General features: G+C 48.4%; 1 long non-coding RNA gene across 2 annotated transcripts in view; it reads right to left on the bottom strand.

Moving 5' to 3' along the window:
- The window catches only part of LOC130297412 (uncharacterized), a 123,124-nt gene that overhangs the window by 85,183 nt on the left and 21,339 nt on the right, over nt 1–16,602 (bottom strand). For both annotated transcript variants that reach the window (XR_008849517.1, XR_008849515.1), the window contains exon 3: nt 999–1,131. This is a non-coding gene — a long non-coding RNA (uncharacterized LOC130297412). The remainder of the gene's footprint in view (nt 1–998; nt 1,132–16,602) is intronic.

Here is a 16,602-nt window from a genome sequence, read left to right as displayed (position 1 = left end):
TCCCATAGACTTGTAATGAGGGGGCATGGCCGTGAAATCATGAGCCTACGCCCCGCATCGCCAGTCATTTGGCACAGAGCAAAGTTCGCTCCGTGCACTGGATGTCTAGGATGCCACAGACGAGATTGCGGGAGTCCCCAGCGGCAGGACCCCAGCGATCAGACATCTTATCCCCTATCGTTTCGATAGGGAAGAAGACGTCTAGGGGCCGAGTAACCCTTTATGTACCCTCTAGGTTTTCGCTCTTTAGACTGCTTCAGGATGTGGAAGCCCAACTTCTACTAGAGGGTACCAGGTCGCTACATGAAGAGTCGTCCCAGAATGAGTAGCAGGCCAGACTGCCCTGATGCTAAGCACCATGTAAACAAGCAGAGGTGAGGCGGCTTAAAGCTTGGGTAATAGTTTACTATGACCAGGCACAAATGGGGTGGCAGATGGCACAGATTCAGCATCAGATACTGGCGTAAGAGCCGTGGCAGACGGTACAGGATCAGTGTCAGCAGTCCAGGTCATACACAGTAGAGTCAACAAAGCACACAAGGGTCAGGTAAACAGGCAGAGGTCAGGTACAAGTAACAGATCAGGAGCAACACGCCTTAGCTATGGCAAAACCACAGTATTACTAAGGCACAGGTGAGTGGATGGAGCAGCCTTAAATAGGTAGTGCCTAGGCAGGTAGAGGTGGAAGACACATTATCTACATGTATGCTCGGTGTTAAGATTGCACTAAAAACAGCAGTCACAAAAAAAAAATGTAAGAGGAAGTCTGGGCTGGAGGCAGGGAGTGGGAGGAACAGCAAGAGAGCTGGCGGTGGTAAGTAGTGAATGGCAGGGCAGACGGCACATCGGTGGGTACCAACCGGTAGAAAACAGAATGGTGTTAAGAGATGCATTACCTTAAGTAATCTAGGGAAAAAACTGATATAGTGGTGCTATCTAAGTGCAGTTATAGTCAACAGATATGGTGGTCGCAAAGTAAGAGATAGGTGTACGCTCACCTGGTAGTGTTGTGCAGCAGGCACAACACTGTTGATAGTCAGACGTCATGGCAGCCAGCTTCTACGACCGAACTCAGAGTAAGGACGGTGGGTAAAATGGCAAGCAAAATGGTGGTGGGGAATCCAGATAATCCTTCAAAAAATAGAGGCATATAAAAGCCGGAGGGGAGCTATAACGGTATAAACAAACATAATCAATATTTCTTCTGTTTATGGACAACGCGTTTCGCGAGCATTCCCTCACTTCGTCAGGGGACCTGACGAAGTGAGGGAATGCTCACGAAACGCGTTGTCCATATACCAAAGAAAGTTGGTTCATGTTTTTGGATCAAATGTCTCTAAAAAGGACAAAAAAAAGTGTACCCTGAGAGCAGCAAACTGTAAAATCCATCTGCTGATATAAATGCCTCTTACCCGACAATATAGAAATAGAAACGCGCTCATGGATCTCCAGCTGTGAAAGGCTTCAATTCATACCGGCTTCAGTGCATCACGTCTATGAAAATTTACATAGTCTCTTATCAAGGGAAATGGCGACACGTATCTGCATTTACATAAACACAAAGCCGTAATACAACCATGGGCTTAGTGCTTCAATATACATTGGTCTGGAATGATAATCTGCCGCGAGATTATCTAGTACTTTTATGGCGCGCGAGATGGTACAGTTAACTGACTTATTCAGCTCAAACTTTCTACAAGAACACTACGTAGCGCTATTCCATGATCAAAGAACGTTCCGGAGCAGACAAGAAAAAAAAAAAAAGTCATTGAACTATATCAGTCAGGGGGGAGTGGGGGGGGGGGGGGGTCTTTGGGACTCATCAAGAAAGTCACAAAACATCAGAGGAGAGGAGCGAGGGAACGACAGTCAGCGGATGTAAGAAGGCTCGGAAAAATATATGATGGTATATAAACACAACGTAACGTTTAAAGAAATACCCTGGGAATTGTTTTTTTTGCTTATATAGTGAAGCATAGGCGATTATTAGAGAATAATGTAGAGCTTCTTGTGTATGCCTTGTACTGACCTGTTTTAGCTGATGTGGCAGGCATGGGGTTTGCAGCCATACTGGTTGCAATTTCATCCCTGAAATGAATTCCTAATGCCCATATTTCCCAACAATCCTCTAGTTTTGCAGAGAGAGGGAGTGGTCTTTGATCACTACACCTGGGGAGGGAGGGTCTGGGCGCTGCCAAGAATTATCTGATAGGTGATGATGTCAACCACAGTAAGTCAGCTGACGCTGCATAGTACCTTTCTATACCATTTATTTATGACCCTTTATGGAGGGGAGGAGTATGGATGGATGAAGTGAAGGAGTGTGAATGGATGAAGGGGAGGGGTATGGATGGATTAAGGGGAGGGGTATAGGTGGATGAAGGAGAGGGGTATAAGTGGATAAAGGGGAGGGGTATGAATGGATGAAGGGGATGGGTATGGAGGAAGGGGAGGGGTATGGATGGATGAAGGGGATGGGTATGGGTGGATGAAGGGGATGGGTATGGGTGGATGAAGAGGAGGGGGATGGGGGACGGAGGGAAGGGGTATGGGTGGATGAAGGGGAAGGAGTATGTAGAGATAAATGGAAGGGGTATGGGTGGATATAAGGAAGGGGTATGGGTGGATGAAGGGGAGGGGTATGGGTGGATGAAGGGGAGGAGTATGGGTGGATGAAGGGGAGGGGTATGGGTGGATGAAGGGGAGGGGTATGGGTGGATGAAGGGGAGGGGTATGGGTGGATGAAGGGGAGGGGTATGGGTGGATGAAGGGGTGGAGTATGGGTGGATGAAGGGCAGGGGTATGGGTGGATAAAGGGGAGGGGTATGGGTGGATGATGGGGAAGGGTATGGGTGGATGAAGGGGAGGGGTATGGGTGGATGAAAAAGAAGGAGTATGGGTGGGTAAAGGGGAGGGGTATGGGTGGATAAAAGGGAGGGGTATGGGTGGATGAAGATCAGGGGAATGGGGTGGATAAAGGGGAGGGGTATGGGTGGATGAAAAGGAGGGGTATGGGTGGATGAAAAGGAAGGAGTATGGGTGGGTAAAGAGGAAGGGTATGGGTGGATAAAGGGGAGGGGTATGGGTGGATGAAGGGGAGGGGTATGGGTGGATGAAGGGGAGGGGTATGGGTGGATAAAGGGGAGGGGTATGGGTGGATGATGGGGAGGGGTATGGGTGGATGAAGGGGAGGGGTATGGGTGGATGAAGGGGAGGGGTATGGGTGGATGAAGGGGAGGGGTATGGATGGATAAAGGGGAGGGGTATGGGTGGATAAAGGGGAGGGGTATGGGGGGATGAAGGGGAAGGGGTATGGGTGGATGATGGGGAAGGGTATGGGTGGATGATGGGGAAGGGTATGGGTGGATGAAGGGGAGGGGTATGGGTGGATGAAGGGGAGGGGTATGGGTGGATGATGGGGAGGGGTATGGGTGGATAAAGGGGAGGGGTATGGGTGGATAAAGGGGAGGGGTATGAGTGGATGAAGGGGAGGGGTATGGGTGGATGAAGGGGAGGGGTATGGGTGGATGAAGGGGAGGGGTATGGATGGATGAAGGAGAGGGGTATGGGTGGATAAAGGGGAGGGGTATGGGTGGATGAAGGGGAGGGGTATGGGTGGATGAAGGGGAGGGGTATGGGTGGATGAAGGGGAGGGGTATGGATGGATGAAGGGGAGGGGAACACACACATTAATGTTATTTAGTTCTAGGAATGTATCTAAGCCTGTTTTGAAGCCCTCAACTGTTCCTGCTGTCCCAGTTCCTAGCCTGTTCTATGAATCGTTATGGTAAAAGCATCTTGTCCACCCCCCGTGACAAAAAAATGTTTTTCTCCCTCCTTGTCTTTTGATGGAGTTTTTCCTCAAGATATCTTATATAGGCCATTCATACACTTGAATAATTTGATCATATCCTCCCCCCCCACCCCCTTAAACGTCTCTTCTCACGCCAGATGAAAATGATTAAGCCCAAATCCTCTGTACTCCTCGGTATTATCTGATCGCTCCCTGTGGAATACCCCGATGTCATAAATATAAAATATAATGGGCCCGTCAGTAATAAAAGCGCCATGAGGATATTACTGACGGAGGTGACCACCCGATCTCTGGCAGGAAGTTCAATAGTCTGTTCCAAGTGAAACGTCCCACCTCTGTCTATGTGGCCTCCAAGTTGGAAAGACCAGGGGTGGTCGAAACGTGACCTCATGTGTGGGAGAATGTTTTTTGGGTTGTCACCCACCTAAGTAATCGTTCTAGTATGAAGGGCGGGTTAGTTTAGTAATCACGACTGCCAAACAACTGTCTGGATCCATGGCGATAGGGAGGCAAGATGTTATCCCTCATCAGAATGGCGGTATTTTTTTTTGTGTAAGGTCTGGCGAGCGCAGTGATCTCAAACTGTGGCCCTCCGGAGGTTGCGAAACTTCAACTCCCAGCATGCCCGGACAGCCAACGGCTGTCCGGGCATGCTGGGAGTTGAAGTTTTGCAACTGCTGGAGCCACCCTGGTTGGGAAACAGTGGTCTAATCAGTTCCCCTGGCTGAACTTCAGCACCAGCATCCTAATTAGATGACATGGTGCAGTGATCAAACGCCACACCCTCTCCACAGTTTAAAGGGGTACTCCACTTGAAAATATATATATTTTTTTAATCAACTGGTGTCAGAAAGTTAAACAGATTTGTAAATGACTTCTATTACTTCCAGTACTTATCAGCTGCTGTATGCTCCACAGGAAGTTCTTTTCTTTTTGAACTTCTCTTCTGTCTGACCACAGTGCTCTCTGCTGACACCTCTGTCCATATCAAGAACTGTCCAAATCCCCATAGCAAACCTCTCCTACTCTGGACAGAGGTGTCAGCAGAGAGCACTGTGGTCAGACAGAAATTCAAAAAGAAAATAACTTCCTCTGTAGTATACAGCAACTGCTAAGTACTGGAAGGATTAAGATTTTTAAATAGAAGTAATTTACAAATCTGTTTAACTTTCTGGCACCAGTTGATAAAAAAAAAAAAAAACATTTTTCCAGTGGAGTACCCCTTTTAAGACCCCTGGGTGAGCGGACAGCTGGTCCTTGTTGCCGGCGCGATTCGAGAAGGAAATGGACGATTATCATAACTATATAGTCGATGGGAATGACCTATTCTGGATAGAATTCTTGGTATTCCTCTAAAGTTCAGGTTTAGGGGTTAATGTTTATGGGACGGCGCTGCTTTCTGGCTTAACCCATTGGCAGCCGGCAAGGAGGGGGGCGTCAGCTGCTAAAGGGTTAAGGTGTCAGTCTGTAGGATGAAGTGCGTGGGTGACAGCCGGTGGAACCATGCAGAACCAGTGGTGACAAGTAGCATCTGTATGAGCCATCACATCCTCAGCACCGGAGAGAAGAGGTCACAAAACAGTAGTCACCCCCCCCAACCCCCCCAACCACCTCCTCCTCCTCCCTCTCTCATGCATGGAAGAGCAGGGAGCCAGCTATGGAACAGCTGAGAGGAAGCCTGGGACCCTCAGAGACTTGCAGAGCATTGCACAATCAATTACACCGCATGTAAAAAGCATCGCCCGGCCAACGACATATAATCTGCTGTGCAGACTGTAACCTATATGGCGTTGGGTTCTGCATTATAAACAATAAGGCGGGCTACCGGAGTGACGTACTGCCGGTCATATATCGTTTATACAAGTCCCATGGGACAATGCGTTCCAGTGTCGGTCCCATTATATAAGAACATTCAGGAAGACTCCATAGGCCTAAATATCCTATGCGTGTCAATGTACGTGTATTTGTGATCCCTAATGGAAACCCCTGCCGGCATTCATCACCCCATATAGCGGTTCATTTAAACAAACATTTAGACGAACAACCAAGCACCACTATTGGCTCTGAAAATTGTATTTCACCTGATCCGTAGTAAAGGGGTTATCCAGGAATAGAAAATCAAGGCTCATGTCTACAGGAACGTTTACGTGTATTTGTGATCCCTAATGGAAACCCCTGCCAGCGTTCATCATCCCATATAGCGGTTCATTTAAACAAACATTTAGACGAACAACCAAGTGCCACTATTGGCTCTGAAAATTGTGTATCACCTGGTCCGTAGTAAAGGGGTTATCCAGGAATAGAAAATCAAGGCTCATGTCTACAGGAGCGTTTACGTGTATTTGTGATCCCTAATTGAAACTCCTGCCAGCATTCCATTCCATATAGTGATTTATTTAGACAAACAACCAAGCGCCACTATTGGCTCCGAATGTTGTTTGACACCTGGTCCATATTAGAGGGGTTATCCAGGAATAGAAAAACAGCTGATGTCTACAGGAGCGTTTACGTGTATTTGTGATCCCTAATGGAAACCCCTGCCAGCGTTTCATCCCATATAGTGGTTCATTTAAACAAACATTTAGACGAACAACCAAGCGCCACTATTGGTTCTGAAAGTTGTATTTCACCTGGTCCGTAGTAAAGGGGTTATCCAGGAATAGAAAAACAGCTGATGTCTACAGGAGCGTTTACGTGTATTTGTGATCCCTAATGGAAACTCCTGCCAGTATTCCATCCCATATAGCGATTTATTTAGACAAACAACCAAGCGCCACTATTGGCTCCGAATGTTGTTTGACACCTGGTCCATATTAGTGGGGTTATCCAGGAATAGAAAAACAGCTGATGTCTACAGGAGCGTTTACGTGTATTTTTGATCCCTAATGGAAACTCCTGCCAGCATTCCATCCCATATAGCGGTTTATTTACACAAACATTTGGACAAACCACCAAGCATCTAGGGGTCTTATTTTAAGTATTTATGCTGAGTGCTGACGTTTGGCTTCTAGTATATTTATCTGAACAGATCTGATGTATCCAGTGAACGTGTATTCCACATCGATCCGTCTCTGTCCACACTAAATCCTTCATTACATCAAGACCCGGGGGCCAATGTGACCTCCCATTGTATCGTCCTGAATACTAATGGCAGATTATTCTGGTAGATAACCGCTCCGTCCGGACGCATAGAGATCGGCAGATTATAGAACGGCACAAGAGAGGGAAATACTGAGCGCCTGCAGCATATCGCACACAGGGATGGGAGCCGCAGAACATTGCATCCCGCCGTCTCTGGGAATGTCATGTTACAATTATGAGCCGGGAGAAGTGAACAGCTGCAGCCGGAGTCTTTATTTGTCGGAGCGCTCGGTCATACGGCTCCACATCAAACATCGCAGGCTCCTTTCATGGATTCCGCCTTCTCTCCTTTCTAGAATACTTCCCCCTTTCATCCCTCCGCTCCAGCCGTCTCCCTTTTATCTGTCAGTTTCTTCTGTACTTCCCAGTTCTTTCACTCTCTTTATTCCGTTTTCTATGTCCCCCCGTCTCCTTTTTTCCCCACATCAATGAAGTGTGGCCCATTTATGATGACTTGGATGTTTCTGGTTCTGATATGGATGGAGGCGATGGGTACCCTCTGCCGTGGAGTTCAGGGTCACACGAAAAAGCAATGGTATACACCTTCTGTGATGGGCCCCATTAACGATCCCCCCATTACATCCTGCCATCACTCACAACAGTCCCTGTCTCTATGGAGTTTCCCTTTTCTGTGATGGGCCCCATTAACGATCCCCCCATTACATCCTGCCATCACTCACAACAGTCCCTGTCTCTATGGAGGTTCCCTTTTCTTTGATGGGCCCCATTAACGTTCCCCCATTACATCCTGCCATCACTCACAACAGTCCCTGTCTCTATGGAGGTTCCCTTTTCTGTGATGTGCCCCATTAACGATCCCCCCGTTACATACTGCCATCACTCACAACAGTCCCTGTCTCTATGGAGGTTCCCTTTTCTGTGATGGGCCCCATTAACGTTCCCCCATTACATCCTGCCATCACTCACAACAGTCCCTGTCTTTATGGAGGTTCCCTTTTCTGTGATGGGCCCCATTAACATTCCCCCATTACATCCTGCAATCACTCACAACTGTCCCTGACTCTATGGAGGTTCCATTGTCTCAACCACTAGGTGCAATTTTCCAAAAAGCCAATTTACTTATCAGGTTTCTTGCAAAGTGCCTCTTTGTAGGTGCTACAAGGTATGACTGACACCACTGTGAAGCCTTATTTGTATATAACTGCAATCCCGATAAGGGAGTGAATGGCCAATTGTTAGTATTGTGTAACACTGTGGACTATTTTAGTATCATCAGATGGGCATTCTCTTTGAACCATCTCAGTCTGTTAGAAGGGCCCCTTAAATAGTGTAATTGTATGATTTCCCAGTGCTGGAACCCTCCATAATCAACTCTAATTTGCACCAAGATAAAGCTCCAATGCAACCACACTACTAAAAAGCTCCAATGCAACCACACTACTAAAAAGCTCCAATGCAACCACACTACTAAAAAGCTCCAATGCCACCACACTACTTGGATATGTTCCCTGTAAACAATCCTGCCTGGCACCCTCCCTAATGTCCTCTGTTGTCTTCTCTGGCTTCTTGATATTATTTTTTCCCCTTGCCTACATCTCCCAGCAATCATTGCAATTCTGCTCTGCCAGCCCCTACGCTCCTGCTCTGAGCATCAGAGAGGGGTTCAGTGTCTGATTGGCTGAGGCTGCACACACCTCCCAGTTCTCAGCACTAAAGGGAGCATGACTCATCAGAGCAGGGTAGAAACCACATCGTCTTTGAGGGTGGGGGCTACTTTCAGAGAGGGATTTGGACAGAGACAGAGTAGACATCTGGATGATGTCATTCCCTAACTTCATGCATGCAAGTGACAACCAAAGAGGGTAAACTGCTTTAAATAGCTAATGAATGATATTTAGACAATTAAATAGGTTGATGAGAGGGAAAGGATGGGCTATGATGGGTTATGACCCCCCCCCATAGACTTGCATTGAGGGGGCATGGCCGTGACGGCATGAGCGGGGCATGACCGTGACATGACGAGCCTCCGCCCCACATCGCCAATCTGTGCACCGAAGTTCGCTCCGTGCACTGGATGTCTGGGGTGCCGCAGCAGAGATTGCGGGGATCCCCCGCGGCAGGACCCCCGCGATCAGACAACCTATCCTCTATCCTTTGGATAGGGGATAAGATGTCTAGGGGCGGAGTACCCCTTTAAGTATATAAATTACCCTTACAAAAAATATAGGAAAAACTGTCCCAGGTAAAACCCCCCTTAAAACAGAAGGGGCACTCCCTCCATCTAGAGAAGAAAAGGTTTAGTCTCCAGGGGCGCCCTGTTTACTATAAGAACTGTGAATTTATGGAATAGTCTACCTCAGGAACTGGTCACAGGAGGAAAAGTTGAGGGCTTCAAAACAGGGTTAGATAAATTCCTAGAACTAAATAACATTAATGCTTACGCAGAAATATAGAATCCCTTTCCCCTTCATTCACCCATATCCCTTCCCTTCACCTCCTTGGGTGAACCTGAGTCTTTTTTTCAACCGTACTAAGTAACTATGTAACATACCGGATACTCATTTTGACATTTTCAAGAGCAAAGCCCATTTAGACTGACCCAGGCCTAGTACCAAGATTTTTGCCACCCTAGGCGAATGCTCATTTTGCCTCCTCTTGACCCCGCCCATTGGTGCGCACAATGTCAGGATGTTGGACGGACCTGACCTTAGTGATCACCCCTGAATGCCTCGGAGGTGGCGCCACACTCCTCCATCAGTCTGAAAACTTCAAACTATTATAGTACAGGTCAACGTGATGGGTTTTTGCTTGATGGGCAGGTGCCTCGGATGGCAGGGGGCTTCGGATGCTGACTATTTTTATTGCAGCGGGCGGAGCGCCGTCCCCATGAAGAGGGTGCTCTAGACGGCCGCCTATTTTGCCTATTGGCAGAGCCGGCCCTGGACTGATCTACAACATGAGATATCCACAGGAGAAACTTGGCCTATCTAGTAACGCTACAGACACAACCCAGCCAACACTTGACCAAGAAGCCAAGACCCAGCAACGGACATATGGTTTTTACCCATGTAAACAAGTTTTCGGGTCTTCAGCTCAAGTTGAGGGCAGAGAAGGGGCAGGGAGGCACGAGATCGCTTGCACCATGACGTTCTCTTGTTTTCTTGAACTATGAAATAGTTGACGTTCCTTTGCCATAACAGTGATGTTATTTCTCGGTTGAAGTGTTCTTTGTTGTCAATGGCATTCTTCTTGAGTTCTCCTCACATCCTCTGCCCACCCATATCCCCCCCGTTCCAGCTGTTCCTTGTTACTTCTCAGATCCTTGTGGTATTTCTCGAGTTTAACTTGTAAAGGACGTTTATTTAAAACAGCGATTTTCGCTGCGGTCACAAGAACTTTGCCAGAAATAAGTTCAGGCTGTCTCTGGAGAGGTGTAACGTGATTTCCTTTACTCCCAGAGAGAGACGGAGAGAGAGAGGTAGATTTTGGGGTCCATCCTGTTATCCTCAAAACTGCCAAAATGCTATGGAGATCTTTATAGATCTAGAAGGCCAAGAGGGTCCCGATACTTATCTAGTGGCATATGAGATGGTTTCTCAATGAGTATTATTACGAGAAGACGGTCTAGAGAAGCAGTAGCTATGAGGAACAGGAACGTGCACACATTGACAAGAAAGGGGGCTTGAGCCCCGAACCTTTTGACACTGGGCAGTGGGGCATCATTAATATAAATATTTATGAGAAGTGCCCTTTTTTCACTTCAAGCCCTGCCCACCAAAATGTCTGCGCACGTCCCTGACGAGGAACGACGTTTGACCTGGAGTAGTGAGGGCCCCACCAGGAAATCCAACCCTAGAGACCCATGGCTGTTTTGAAAACAATGCGTTATATGTTGCATAAACATTGTGTTCTCTAAATATACTGTGATATATAACAGAAAGATAAATGTGGAATGTTTGGGGTCTTTAAGATAACATGAAGTAACCTTTCCCATGGTCTCCTTGAGAGAAAGCCCACTTAGACTTGATTCAACAAGTGGAGCGTCTTATGAGCAGCAGTCAGCTTGAGTCTTGAAGATATATATATATATATATATATATATATATATATATATTGCTCAAAAAAATAAAGGGAACACTGCGATAACACATCCTAGATCTGAATGAATGAACTAATCGTATGAAATACTTTCCTCTTTACATAGTTGAATGCGACAACAAAATCACCCAAAAATTATCAATGGAAATCAAATGTATCAACCCATGGAGGTCTGGATATGGAGTCACCCTCAAAATCACAGTGGAAAACCGCACTACAGGCCGATCCAACTTTATGTAATGTCCTTAATACAAGTCACAGTGAGGCTCAGTAGTGTGTGTGGCCTCCACGTGCCCGTATGACCTCCCTACAACACCTGGGCATGATCCTGATGAGGTGGAGGATGGTCTCCTGAGGGATGTCCTCCCAGACCTGGACTAAAGCATCCGCCAACTCCTGGACAGTCTGTGGTGGATGGAGCGAGACGTCCCAGATGTGCTCAATCGGATTCAGGTCTGGGGAATGGGCGGGCCAGTCCATTGCATCAATGCCTTCCTCAAACCGGTCATGCTGGAGGATGTTGCAGCCAGCAGAACGTTCTTCACGGCGTCTCCAGACTGTCACATGTGCTCAGTGTGAACCTGCTTTCATCTGTGAAGAGCACAGGGCACCAGTGGTGAATTTACCAATCTTGGTGTTCTCTGGCAAATGCCAAACGTCCTGCACGGTGTTGGGCTGTAAGCACAACCCCCACCTGTGGATTTTTGGCCCTCATACCACCTTCATGGAGTCTGTTTCTGACCGTTTGAGTGGACACATGCACATTTGTGGCCTGCTGGAGGTCATTTTGCAGGGCTCTGGCCGTGCTCCTCCTGCTCCTTGCACAAAGGCGGAGGTAGCGGTCCTGCTGCTGGGTTGTTGCCCTCCTACGACCTCCTCCACGTCTCCTGATGTACTCACCTGTCTCCTGGTAGTGCCTCCATGCTCTGGACACTATGCTGACAGACACAGCAAACCTTCTTGCCACAGCTCGCATTGATGTGCCATCCTGGATGAGCTGCACTACCTGAGCCACTTGTGTGGGTTGTAGACTCTGTCTCATGCTACCACTAGAGTAAAAGCACCGCCAGCATTCAAAAGTGACCAAAACATCAGCCAGGAAGCATAGGAACTGAGAAGCGGTCTGTGTTCACCACCTGCAGAACCACTCCTTTATTGGGGGTGTATTGGTAATTGCCTATAATTTCCACGTGTTGTCTGTTCCATGTGAAATTGATTGTCAATCAGTGTTGACAGTGGGATTTCACAGAAGTGTACTCCCCTGGAAAACATTTGTTCTTAAACCAACTGGTGCCAGAAAGTTAAACAGATGTTTAAATTACTTCTATTTAAAAATCTTAATCCTTCCAGTACTTATCAGCTGCTATATACTCCACAGGAAGTTCTTTTCTTTTTGAATTTCCTTTCTGTCTGACCACAGTGCTCTCTGCTGACACCTCTGTCCATTTTAGGAACTGTCTGGAGCAGGATAGGTTTGCTATGTGGATATGGTCCTACTCTGGACAGTTCCTGAGACAGACAGAGTTGTCAGCAGAGAGCACTGTGGTCAGACAGGAAAGAACGAAACAAATTCCTGTGGAGCATACAGCAGCTGATAAGTACTGGAAAGGTTAATATTTTTAAATAGAAGTCATTTACAAATCTGTTTAACTTTTTAGCACCAGTTGATTTAAAAAAAAATTGTTTTCCAGTGGAGTAGCCCTTTAAAGGGGTACTCCGGGGTACTGGTTGCAGGAGTCCAGCAGCTGAGACCCCATTTCTGTGCAGTACCTGGCGTTTGTTTAGAACACTGGGTGCGGGTGGCAGGTGTTGTGACGCCACGGCCATGCCCCTCGTGATGTCACACCACACCCCCCTAATGCAAGTTTATGGGAGGGGGCGTGCCGGCTGGGGAATATGGCGGAGAGAAGAGTTGGCTGAGTTGGATTTTTACCACTGCCCCCTATTGTTCTAGTAGGGATGAGCCAGCACTAGAACTGTCTTACCCCTCCGCATTGAGGAGAGTCGGCCGCGGTGAATGTTTGTTTATCGAGTATGGAGCATCACTAGTTAAACTACACCGACAGCGGAGTAACGGTAATGGATCGAGGAACAGCGGCACGACCGGAGGTCCCTTACTAGGCTATACTCGCAGTCGTGCATGGACAGCAAAGGCAGAATCATAATAGATATTAAAAAAAGAACATGAAAGTCCGGCACTCACCACTGCTGTATGCAACTGGGTCGTTTATGGCAGCCAGACGGAGGATCAGGGAGACAGCGGACATCACGGGGTGCGTGATGTCCGCTGTCTCCCTGATCCTCCGTCCGGCTCCCATGAACAACCCAGTTGCATACAGCAGAGGTGAGTGCCGGACTTTCCTGCTCTATTGTTATATCTGAACGTCGTTGTGTACGTTCTTCCTACCTACAAGAGACATCACATGAAAAACGATGGTTTTTCCAACCAAACCCTCTCTCTTTGAGTACCGTAAAAGAAAAAATCTGGAAGACTGAGAAGGCTTAGTGTTGAGACACGTCAATCCGATTACCGATCCCAGTCGTCCAGGTTGGTAACAAAGTCTTCCTAATTGAGACTGTCAGAGACCTCCTTTGTGTTGCATTCATCATACTGTAATGTTGTCTCTCGTTCTCTTCCCAGAAGATAGTAACCAGACTTTTCCCTTCTGCCTCTGTCATACACAATTACCAGCAATTCTCATCATCCTTTTGTTCTGTCCCGGTCATACTTTCCTCTTTTGGCTCTTCCTGGCGCTCTCCGTCTACTCAATGTCACGCAAACACAGTCTAATTGTATGCCGGCCTCCATTTTGTTTCTTGCCTGAGCCAAAGGTAAATTCAGCAAAATTTCCAGAGGAGATACGACAGGAAAAAATATTCACAATATGAACGTGCATGGTATCTTACTTGAGATAATAGTGTTTTGTGCCCCAGAGCTGTCCTTCACTAACTGGAAAGTATGAAGATCTATTTTAACCTCTTGCCAAGTGTTAGGAATACATAAACCAGTAGCTTGCTGCGGGTGTGTTGTTTCAAATGTGTTAAATTGGTATCCTGGAATTTTCTTCTCCTTAGAGAGGCTTGTTGCTCCTTTACACCTCCTCTCAGGAAAGAGGCTACAACTGACTGCACATTCATCTACCAGTAGAGAAGCTCCCACTGACTACACTTCCTCCTCCTCTTAGTAGAGAATCTCCTACTGACTACACCTCCTCTTCCTCTCAGTAGAGAAGCACCCACGCACTACACTTCCTCCTTCCCTCAGTAGAGAAACTCCCAATGACTACACTATCTCTTCCTCTCAGTAGAGAAGCTTCCTCTGATTACACTTCATTCTCCTCTCAGTAGAGAAGCTTCCACTAACTACACTTCCTCCTTATCTCAGTAGAGAAGCTTCCACTGACTACACTTCATCCTCCTCTCAGTAGAGAAGCTTCCACTGACTACACTTCATCCTCCTCTCAGTAGAGAAGCTTCCACTGACTACACTTCCTCCTCCTCTCAATAGAGAAGCTTCCACTGACAATTACTCCTCCTCTCAGTAGAGAAGTGTTACGCCTAGCGCTCCGGGTCCCCGCTCCTCCCCGGAGCGCTTACGGCGTCTCTCTCTCCGCAGCGCCCCGGTCGGTCCCGCTGACCGGTAGCGCTGCACTGTCTTGGCCGTCGGGGATGCGATTCGCACAGCGGGACGCGCCCGCTCGCGAATCGCATCCCAGGTCACTTACCCGTCCCGGTCCCCTGCTGTCATGTGCTGGCGCGCGCGGCTCCGCTCTCTAGGGCGCGCGCGCGCCAGCTCCCTGAGACTTAAAGGGCCAGTGCACCAATGATTGGTGCCTGGCCCAATTAGCTTAATTGGCTTCCACCTGCTTCCAGACTATATCTGATCACTGCCCCTGCACTCCCCTGCCGGATCTTGTTGCCTTAGAGCCTAGTGAAAGCGTTACTGTGTTTGTCCATACTGTGTACTTGACCTCCTGCTATTACCTTATTGACTACGATCCTTGCTGCCTGCCCCGACCTTCTGCTACGTCCGACCTTGCTTCTGTCTACTCCCTTGTACCGTGCCTATCTTCAGCAGTCAGAGAGGTTGAGCCGTTGCTAGTGGATACGACCTGGTCACTACCGCCGCAGCAAGACCATCCCGCTTTGCGGCGGGCTCTGGTGAATACCAGTAGTGACTTAGAACCGGTCCACTAGCACGGTCCACGCCAATCCCTCTCTGGCACAGAGGATCCACCTCCTGCCAGCCGGCATCGTGACAGTAGATCCGGCCATGGATCCCGCTGAGGTTCCCCTGCCTTATATCTCTGATCTCACCACGGTGGTCGCCCAGCAATCCCGACAGATCGCCCATCTAACCCACCAGCTGTCGGAAGTGTCCACCATGGTGCAGCAACTTCAGTCGCAACTTCTGCCTCTGCTACAGCAGCAACCATCTCCTCCGCCAGCTCCTGCACCTCTTCCGCAGCGAGTGGCCACTCCTAGCCTCCGCTTGTCCTTGCCGGACAAATTTGATGGGGACTCTAAGTTTTGCCGTGGCTTTCTTTCGCAATGTTCCCTGCACATGGAGATGATGTCGGACCAGTTTCCTACTGAAAGGTCTAAGGTGGCTTTCGTAGTCAGCCTTCTGTCTGGAAAAGCCCTGTCATGGGCCACACCGCTCTGGGACCGCAATGACCCCGTCACTGCCTCTGTACACTCCTTCTTCTCGGAAATTCGAAGTGTCTTTGAGGAACCTGCCTGAGCCTCTTCTGCTGAGACTGCCCTGCTGAACCTGGTCCAGGGTAATTCTTCCGTTGGCGAGTACGCCATACAATTCCGTACTCTTGCTTCTGAACTATCCTGGAATAATGAGGCCCTCTGCGCGACCTTTAAAAAAGGCCTATCCAGCAACATTAAAGATGTTCTGGCCGCACGAGAAACTCCTGCTAACCTGCATGAACTCATTCATCTAGCCACTCGCATTGACATGCGTTTTTCTGAGAGGCATCAAGAGCTCCGCCAGGAAAAAGACTTAGATCTCTGGACACCTCTCCCACAGTCTCCATTGCAATCTGCGCCTAGGCCTCCCGCCGAGGAGGCCATGCAAGTGGATCGGTCTCGCCTGACCCAGGAAGAGAGGAATCGCCGTAGGGAAGAGAATCTTTGTCTGTACTGTGCCAGTACCGAACATTTTTTGGTGGATTGCCCTATCCGTCCTCCACGTCTGGGAAACGCACGCTCGCACCCAGCTCTCGTGGGTGTGGCGTCTCTTGATGCTAAGTCGGCTTCTCCACGTCTCACGGTGCCTGTACGGATTTCTCCTTCAGCCAACTCTTCCCTCTCAGCCGTGGCCTGCCTGGACTCTGGTGCCTCTGGGAATTTTATTCGGGAGTCCTTGGTGAATAAATTCCGCATCCCGGTGACCCGTCTCGTCAAGCCACTCTACATTTCCGCGGTCAACGGAGTCAGGTTGGATTGCACCGTGCGTTACCGCACGGAGCCCCTCCTAATGTGCATCGGACCTCATCACGAAAAAATTGAGTTTTTGGTCCTCTCCAATTGCACTTCCGAAATTCTCCTTGGACTACCCTGGCTTCAACACCATT

This window comes from Hyla sarda, chromosome 13, assembly GCF_029499605.1.
Source record: "Hyla sarda isolate aHylSar1 chromosome 13, aHylSar1.hap1, whole genome shotgun sequence".
NCBI classification, from domain to species: Eukaryota; Metazoa; Chordata; class Amphibia; order Anura; family Hylidae; genus Hyla; species Hyla sarda.
This window is presented reverse-complemented; position numbering and strand designations above follow the sequence as displayed.